This window comes from Rhagoletis pomonella, unplaced genomic scaffold (genome assembly GCF_013731165.1).
Source record: "Rhagoletis pomonella isolate Grant_MI unplaced genomic scaffold, Rhpom_1.0 Rhpom_scaffold_00004, whole genome shotgun sequence".
NCBI lineage: Eukaryota > Metazoa > Arthropoda > Insecta > Diptera > Tephritidae > Rhagoletis > Rhagoletis pomonella.
This window is the reverse complement of record NW_023458558.1, coordinates 1,808,818-1,819,130: the sequence shown is the minus strand read 5'-3', so window position 1 is coordinate 1,819,130 and position 10,313 is coordinate 1,808,818.

The window sequence follows — 10,313 nt, the reverse complement described above, 5'->3', positions numbered from 1 at the left end:
CGAAAAGTGGATGACGGAAAGAGTTAAACTGGCGCCGGATCTGAAAATTTGCGGTGAAAACAGTTAATTGAGCCGTAGCCTTAGCTTCAGCAATGCTGATGAATTTTGGGGGGGGGTGAGTGTGACATGGCGTATAAGTAACAAAGAGGAGAATAACCAAACATGGCCGGCAAATTCGAGCGCTGATGTGGTGAGCGGGCAGTTAAATTTTGGATTTATTTGTAATTTAATTGTTCAGTTAGCTTCAATGGCTTTCAGGTAAAAAAAAAGTAAACTCAATGCTATTGACAATTTGACACTCGCTTGAAAAGTACGCACTTCTGCAAAAGCAAAGGTTGCAAAATGAAGCAAATATATACATCTATATTTAGAAAAAGACTTTCTTTGCATTTCTTTTAATGCTTGCCAATAGATATTGACAATTGAATGACCCATATAAAAATATTATCGCCTGTGTAAGCCACAAAAGATTACAAACACTTCGCCTGCGGTCATGACAATGCAATCGTAATTCAATTAAAGTTCCTAACAGCTAATAAATTCATATGCTTATACACTATACATAAATATGTATATAAGTATGTGTGTCACTCGAATTCTTTTACTCGGAAAATATATGCAAGGAAAAACCTAACCCACATTCTCAATTTCGCATTCAATCAATTGAAAGCATATTTTTGTACATATGTATATATGTATATATGTATGTATGTTTTTTTTCAAACTGTTGTGGGTGGATTTTCATGCCAAGAGCAGTGGTCAGGCTGGTCCATTCGATTTTTTTTTTACCCTTACTTTTGAAAACCGCCTTTGCTTTGGTGGGTTGGCTTCTTGTTTTTGACTTTTGTGGTTTAAGCGTGGAGTGCGACAACAACAAGTTGAGCCTTGACAATGTTTGTTGAGCCGCCGGCCGGGTTGTAGACTGCTTGGGTTAGTATGTGGTTACATTGTGATTTCAATAGCAATTAAAAGCATAGCGGCGCAAAATGGCTAGCACTCATACATTTTTAGATATGTCTTATGTCTTATGTATGTATGTATGTATAAATAGAAGCAAAACATTTTTCTTTAAATAGTTATATTTAGTCAAGTAATCAGGATGACGACCTGGCAATGATTAAATAAAATATACCTTACTAAAATAAATCTTTCTGAATTCAGTCTCTTTCTTTGAGGTTCCCACACAATATGCAGCTGGTAAGATTGAGAAAAGCTGCCATTTTCAATAGACCCTACGAATCTGGACTTTTGACCAAAAAACATTTTTTTTAATATGTTAAAGCATATACATACACTGGTGGCAAAAATAATAGAGACGCCTTATTTTAAGCAGTTTGGACTTTCGAGAAACATGTTTAGCTGACGTAACTGTTAAGCATAGCTTTGAAAATCATTCGACCAAAGCATATTCTAGCTCACTTACCATGTACAACAGAGTTGCCTAAAGTAGGTTCCGCGTAACCCATGGGTTCCGTAGAAAAGTCACCAGGGTTCCGTAAATTATTAATTTTTGGCTGTTAAATAATTCAATAGGTACATAGGAACAAATGAGGGCTGGTTCGTTTACCATCGTTTAAAATTCGGTGAGAATAAGCACGGCGTTCGGCAGTCGGTTTGAGATGCACGCGCTACTTTCGAGTATATGTACTCGTAGTTGGTAATAGAGATGCCGTTTTTAAATCGATTAATCGAGCCCTTCCAATTCGATTTTTTAGTTTCGATTCGATCAGTGAAACGATAAAAAAATTCGAGTTTCAAAAAAATATTAACAAGAGAGAGTAAAGACCAAAGAATTCAATGACTTCTCTCTTCCGACTATTTGGCTCCTCAGGGAAGCCTCTTGAAAATATAAAATTATTGCTTATACTACAACAAAAACTCCAAAAATGTTAACCTCTTAATTACTCCTTTTATATATTTATAAAGGTACTTAAGAAGGAAATATAGAGTCAGCGAAAACAAAAATAAACCTAAAAACCTTCCGTATAACAAATAAAAAATATTTACCTACGTAAGCTTCCTCATACTTATTAAATTAGTGGTTAATTTTGAAGTAAAAATAAAATTGTTTTCTCATTTGTGTTAAAAAAAAACAAACAGAATTTCGAAAAAATGAAGAGTTTTCTTAAATAAAGCTAACATTGAGTTTTCACTACACATTGGAATAATTGGATATGGAATAAAGGGGTTTTTCTTAGCAGTGGTCACCCCCCAGCCGGGGGTGGCAAATCTCCGAGTGTATCTCTGCCAGGAACCAAGCTTCTCATAAAATCCATTTGCCGTCCGGGAGCTGCGTAAAACACCAAGACGCACACCAAAAATTGCCGAAGAAGCTCGGCCAAACACTTAGCATGTAAGCTCCAAATATTATTATTATTATTATTCGAATATCCGGATTAAAACTTTTTTGGAAAGGTCAGTGAAATTAGAATATTTTGGAAGGGAATATCGACAACCGTATTTTTGGCGAGAGAAAATTATCATCCTTTAAAGGAAAATTACATTTTTGGATTACCTGTGTGGAAAAGAAAAAGAATTTAGTGTTTTCTACTTATACCAAATGAAATGTCAAATCTCATAATTGGGCACTTGCTAAATCTTCGGATGGTAGTATGAAACATACATTTGAGTCTATGTCTCTGAACGAGTTTTGGGTTAGTGTTTGGAGTGAATACCATGAAGTAGGCTATCTCACCTTTGCTTCCTTCTGCCTCAACGTGTCGTTGTGAAACAGGGTTTTCAGCTTACACTTATGTATACAAAAAGAAATTCAGGTCGACATTGGATGACACCCCAGAAATGCACATACAGCTTGCTGACAAAATACCGAACTATAAAACATAATACAGTGAAACAATTTCATTCATTCTTCATATTAAAAGTTAAGCTATGTATACTAAATATTTCTAGTAAAACTTTTTATTCGTATTTAAATTGCACTGCCTTTGATTTTTAGCAATTTGATGCGCGGTTCGATAAAATGAAAGGTATTTAGAAGTTTGGAAACCCCTGATAAACAATATTTGAACTAAAAATATTCTTTTGTTAAACGTGTAAATCGAGAGTAGAGAGAGTTTCTCAAAGCAATGTTTTTTTTTGTTACGGAACAAAACTGAGAGATACCACAGAAAAAAATTAAACTTAAAAATACGGACCGCCCTAATCTTCCTGGTTAATCTAACAAGAATGAATGAATAAAACTGTAAAACGGAAGATATACATATGCACATATTTTGAATACATTAATCAATCGCATTTATTGTACTGAGTTCATATAAACTTTTCGTTGATCTAAAATTCCACCAAATAGTAGTGGGTTTCATTGGGCTTGTGCAAATTTGATTTGTTTAACTTGATTTAAAATTGTCAAATAAGTCACGATGAAATTGTTAAAACTCGGTCGCTGTGATTGTCCGTAGCTACCACAAACAAACAAATTTTGCATACTTAAACATGCCAATTTTTTGAGTTGTTTACAATTTTTTCATGGACCTCCATCACATATTTTTTATTTGATTTTAAATCAAGTTATTTGACACACTCGACGACATTCACTGACAGCTGACGTCATTGAATGGTTTATCATCAATGTTGATGATGGTTATTTTCACTTCTAGGCAGAGCTAATGACAATCTGATGATTGCACCGCAACTGTGCCGGCTTTGATTACCAAAATCTCATCTTTCATATCTGGGTAACTGTGCATACAAATATGTACGTATGTACATACATGTTACATGCTTATTAAAGCGGTCCAAAAATGTATGTAAAAAAATGAGGTCGGACATTTAATGCCGCCACCCGCTAGGATTGTTATATACCGAAAAAAATATACCCATATTTTTAATTTTGAAATAAAATATAATTTAGGTAGTGCTCAAAGCGCTCAAAGTTTTCCATGTATTTTATATGGAGAAAAAACATCTTTTCGCAGAAATAGTGTAGAATTCTTGAAAATCAATATTTTTCGATCGGAAAACTTTACTTATCTTCAGAAGATTCCCAGTAATAATACTCAATTGTTTCTTTAACAATTCTTTCATGGTAACTATATCTTAAGGTCCTCCAAAGCCCTTAGAAAATGCAATGGGGGGGGGGACCAATAAAAGATCTTTAATCATAAAAAATTGTTAAATAAACAATTGAATATTAATACTGGAGGAGAACCACAGTTTTCCGGTCGAAAAATATTGATTTTCCAGACTTTTATACCATTTCTACGAAAAATTGTTTTTACATGGAAAACTTTGAGCGCTTTGAGCACTACCTAAATATTTTTTGATTTCAAAATAAAAAGATACGGGTATATTTCCTACTAGCTCCGACTTTATTTTTTTGGACCACTCTAATGCTTATACAAGTAACTGCACAACTCCTACATGTATGTATTGACAGATGTACCTATATAAGAATGTATGTACGCATAGTTATTTGTATGTATATTTTCAGATATGAATAGAAATTTTAATGCAATACATTGGTGCGATGGCAAAAGGCTGATAATCATAAGCGTCTCCTCCGCTGGTCCCTCGCTGTGGCGATAACCGAAACGCGCTGGATATCTGCTGCCCAGTAATTTGCGGCTTCACCTTAAACTATAGGTGTATATGTATGCATGTGGGGGTACATTATGGTCGCCCAAAAAAGGTAAATTCGGAGTTTTAATGCTAGGATTGTTCTATACCGAAAAACATCGTACCCTTGTTTTTTACCTCGTATGTTATATTGATGCGCCTAAAAGATGCAGCGATTTCATTTATATTTGACGAAATAGCATAAAAATGCATAAACATGATTATGTATTTTGGTAATAAGATACTTAATTTCCGCATAATTTCAGCTGACAATAGGTTTGCGGAGATAGCCAGGGTTTCTGACGAGTTTGTTTAATTGGCAAAAAAAAAAAAAACTGACAAACAATGGAAAGTCCCATTGTTTTCTAGTAAACAATTTTAATATACTCGTAACAATTTTTCGACTCGTTTTCCAATAGTGAAGGTTCGCGCTTAATCGGTTTGGTGGCTAAAAAAATCGAATAAAAATTTTCGGTTTTTATTGAAAACTGTTTAACAGCTTCCAATTGTGTTGCGAACTGAGCAGCGAGTTTTATTCTGCATCTATTGTAACTTCTCAATATCAGCAACAAAAATATTTTGGTTGAAACAACACTTCAATAAAATGTTCCAATATTTGCACCTTGAGAATTGTCATCTATGTATATATTTTTTATTTTTATTTTGAAACCAAAAAAATATTTAGAGGTCGCTCAAAGCGCTAAAACTTTTCCATGTATTTTATGTAGGGACAAACAAGTTTTCTTAGAATTGGATAGAATTCTTGAAAATCACTTAACTAATATAGAAAATGTTAAGCGCTTTGAGCGACCACTAAATAATATATGATTTCAGAATGGAGAAACAGGCGTATATTTTTTTCGGTATAGAACAATCCTAGGAGGGCGAGCATTAAAATCACGATTATACTTTTTCACATGCATTTTTGGACCACCACAGTGTATGTATATACTATTACATTTGTACATGAGTATGCAAACTATTTCAATTTTGATGAATTATTCAACTGTATTTGATTTTAGCATTGTTCCTATGTTAGAAGACAGGGTAATTAATGGAACATAACTAGCCGATGCAAATTGATTTTGGGCTAATGAATACAGATTGCGGCCGTGCATACTATATGCTCGTACATACATACATATGTATACATGTATAACTGCATTTCCACACTATTATAGAACTGAAAAGGAAATGATTTGGAAGTAATGTAAACTTTTGTTGTTGTACATACAGTTACATAGAAGGGTGTGGTGAAAAACTAAGATTTTTAATTTAAGATTTTGGAAATCCCCGAAATTGTAAATTTGTTTCGTGAAAACATTTTTACATAACTCCTATTTTAGATCTTTGGTAAACAACTTTAAATTTTAGAATGGATTCAGAAAGTAATAGAAAGAAAATAATACACCTGAACATGACAATGGAAATATGTGCATAAGTATACGACGGATTTTGAATAAGATTAGAAGTTTTTTATTTATATTTCTTCACTTCAACAAATTTTTGTCTTGCACAGTTATTTTCATAACAGCCACAAAAATGAAAAATTATTGAATTTAATACGACTCCCTTATTGAATTTTAATTCGAGCAAATTCATTTTCAAATGAAAATCATTTACTTTTATACTTATTTTTCTTCATGTGAAGGGTAATATAATATATTATGTATGTACATTAGACTGTACCAAGAGTATATGGAAAATAATTTGATTGCAAATTTTGATATGCATACCCTCTATGTTTGTGATTTTTAGCCTAAATAACACATGTGTATGTGAAGTTTTATGGTCGTGCCGACTGTTAGTTAAAGGCTACCAAATTGCACATGAAAACTTTGGAAATGCGAAAAATTCGATATGTTTCCCATATTTGACATTGAAAAAATTAATTAATGTAAAAAGTACGGTGGCTTTGCAAGTATGTATTACAAGGCTGCAAAACGATGTGTTTTCTAGTAGAATAATTTGTGTATGTCCTGAAAATTTGCAATTGTTGAACATTTTTTAATTGGTCTGCCAGGGCGTATGATGAACTTTAAATTATTAAATTAAACTTCTATAACAAATTTTTTTCTTCCTTAAAAATATGACTTTCATAATATTAAATAAACAAAATAAAGGGTTTTAGTGTTTGGCATGCCTTCTCGGATTGAGTAAGGGCAAGTGTGAAAGTATTAATTAAAAAAATTGAAAAATGTCCTTTCAATGTACTATATATGCATATTCATGGGATGCAAATTAAACTAATATTCTTAAAATTGCTCTCGAATTCTTCTTTCAATCGAAGCCCATATAACCATACTTTGTGCAAACTTTTGGAAATATATCATAATTTAAGGTTCTTTGGAAAAATGTTGACTAAGTACCTGGTAAAAAAACTAATCCGATTTGCTCTACTGTGTTAAAATTTAGCTAGGAAGTAAACGTTTCTTCTAAAAGTGGCTGCTATTATCATAACGACAGAAGTTAACGATACAGAAAATGAAAACTTTTTCTCAACATTGTTAGTTAGTTCTCACTAACACAACAAATATCCACATACATACATATTTGCACATGGATATAACTCTAAGAATGCGTGCTCTGTAACTTCGTAGGCTGTTTGTCAAACATCAGATTGAATTGAATTGCGCAGCTTTGCGAGGCATTAATATCGCAAAATCTATGAGAGCGTCAATTAATTTCCGGCGAAAACTTCCTACAAACAAATACAAGAAAATTTGTTGAAAAAGTATTTTGGTGTGGACAAAGCTTTACCTTCGATTATTTGTCGAGGCGAGTATGAGAGGGGGATCTTATGTGCATTTTACTTATACGGGGGCGCTGGCGGCGCTACAAGCATGAGTCCTTGCAACTACAAAGACAATGAAATAGTCAACTTTCATATTCATATGCCAACCGCCCCTCATTGGTTGCTCGTATGAGGAAAGTTATTGTGAGACAAGCCGCAGTTGAATGCCGATGTGTTGACTCACACAAGATTATGTGTGCGACTACAACGACTACTTGCATAAACTAAAATCTTACGAAATACAAAGCACTGGTGACTAAAGATAAGTTGCTGCCTTGTGAGGCCTACAGATAATCTAATTTAATTGCAAAGTGCAAATCGTCATGCTTTCTGATTTCAATTTCCTTGACGCGGTACAAGTCGCTAATTTAAAAGCTATTGATGTATGAAGTTGAAGCACACATCACGTGCAATTCTACATATACGACGCTGATAGAGCTTTAATATTTACCACACCCACATAACGGTGCTTAAATGCCATATACAAAACTTTGTTTGCTAATCCACTTCCTGCATCCCAGCTTGTCAATTAGTCACGTTTGTGGCCCCTTGATCGCACAGAAAATCTTCACACCAGCAGGAAACTTGCGAGAATACTAATCGACTTTTACTAACTTCTGCCAACGCCTACTTAACTGCCATACGCTTATAGCCCGACATTGCGCCAGAAATCACATTTGGCATGCACGGAAGATGACATTTGATTTGTTACCGTTGTCCCGCATCCGCATCTGTATGTTTCTACTCCATTGAATGCCCCTTCAGCTGGCAACGACCGCTGCATTTGAGTAACTGCGGTTACTTGGTTGCAATGCCCACTGGGAGAAATGTAATCTAAAATTAGCCACATTCTTGCTTGCAGAGGGCAAGCAGGTTGGAAGCCTTTAAGACGACAATTGAAGAGAATGGAGACTGATGATTACCACTTATATATACATATATGTTAATCCGTGTCTCAAGGGTGTGAATAGGTCAAATCATTTAAAATGTAAGCTTATTTAAGTATTGTGTATTTGGGTTCTGGGTAGGGTTGCCAACATTTTTTAAGACATTTATAGTACCTTTTCAAAAAAATCGGAAAATATAGGCGACTTCAAATGTATATAGTATTTTATTGAAACGAAAGTGTAAAGGCGCTTTTCAAGTTAATATAAATATTTTTTCTTAATATATTTCTTAGCACTTTTGACAGTTTTAACAATTCCTTGTTAACTATGAAAGTATCATATGCTTTATATATGTATAATATTTAGATTAATATACATCAAAAGTTCATTTTTTGTTAGTGAGGTAGTGGCTTTGTTTCTCTCATCTCGAAATTTAACATCCATTACAGAAAACACTCTTTCTGTGAATGTCGAAGTTGCAGGAATTGAGAGTAGAAATGATATAATTTTAAGTAGACTTGTTAATTCATTCTCAGTATTTTTAAAAATGTAGCAATTTTTTTTCTGTGGTTCTATTCATAAACTCACCATGAACTTTTATTTTAAAAAATATTTCTTTTATTATTGTAATTTCGGTATAAATTTCAACCATTTTAATACACATTTTTTCTTACGAATTACTGAAATATATTTATATTTATAACTGAATAAATACAATGTTTATGTCTGCTATATTTTTTCCAACAGTATATAGTACGCAGACCTAAACTATAGTACAATACTATATATAGTACGGTAGTACGGTTGGCAACCCTAGTTCTGGGCAATGGGTTAATGAATTGAATACGTCATAAGAGTACTCGCACAAGTTCTTGGAATTTTTGGTCAGTTGTTTATATCTCTCCAGGGAAACTAACAATTATGTTGACAACTAAATTTAAGTATGTACATAACATTATTAAACCAAGCATTTAAGCTAAAATTTTATATTAGATGCAGCATGTTTCAAAAGGACACCATTTAGGGCTTACCTGTCATCACTGACGTCAATTCTGACTTTGCAATTTAATAGTAAACTCTTCTGTCAAGCGTTATACAAGGTCAGCATTAATATCACCGATGCCAGTTAGGTGGATTTTTATATCAGAATCTAATTTTTATGGAAAGTACAGATAGAGGGTATTGAAATATAAGCCCTCGATATGTAAATTCAAAACTTTAAAGCCGTTTTCCTCGAGTGTTGCTTTTTTGGGTTTTATCATTATTGAAGTAAATAAGCGATACGTACTTTGTATGGAATGAAAAGACTGACACTATCAACAGGGGAAAAAATATCGAAAATCAATCGTAAGTCCCAGCTACTTCAAACTTGCAAAGTGCTAGTAAAAGCGCCTGACGGTCAATATACATACATATGTAGAAACTAGTGGCCCGTACTTTCTCCGTTTCCTTTTTTTTTTTTTTTGGTCGGAACCAGGCACAAAACAACGCGTGCAGGAAACAGCACTCAGACTACATGCCGACCCTTGTAGTGTTTGACAGCTTCCTTTATGGCTAAAACTTTTGACCGACCGGAAAATGCTACAGATATCCAGCAGCTGATAAGACTAAGCTCAAGTTCCATGCAATACACCGCAGAGTCCTCGCCCCTTGTAATATTTGACGCATCTATTTACCAAGTCAGTTATTCTCACGGACTCACCTCAGTCTTCGACCTTAATTGGCAGAGAGGGTTGACGGGTCTGTATTCCGTGGGGCCAATTTTGACCGATTGGCTGAGGTCCGCCGGCGAAAGATGCAACAGGGTATAGAATACTATACAGTTCGGCCTGACTGTTGTCGTGAACATCCGGTAAGGGGAGAGAAGGCGATAAGCTCCAGGTGCAGTGTTGCATCACTTCGCATGCATAGAGCAATACCGAGGCTATACGTTTTACGTTTTAATTTGGGGTTATGCTCAAATGTTGTAGTTGTAATTTTTAAAGCTTCTCGAAAACGCTTATTGCACGAGAACTGTTGACGCGATTTCAAAGAGAAATGTGGCGTTTCAAAGATAA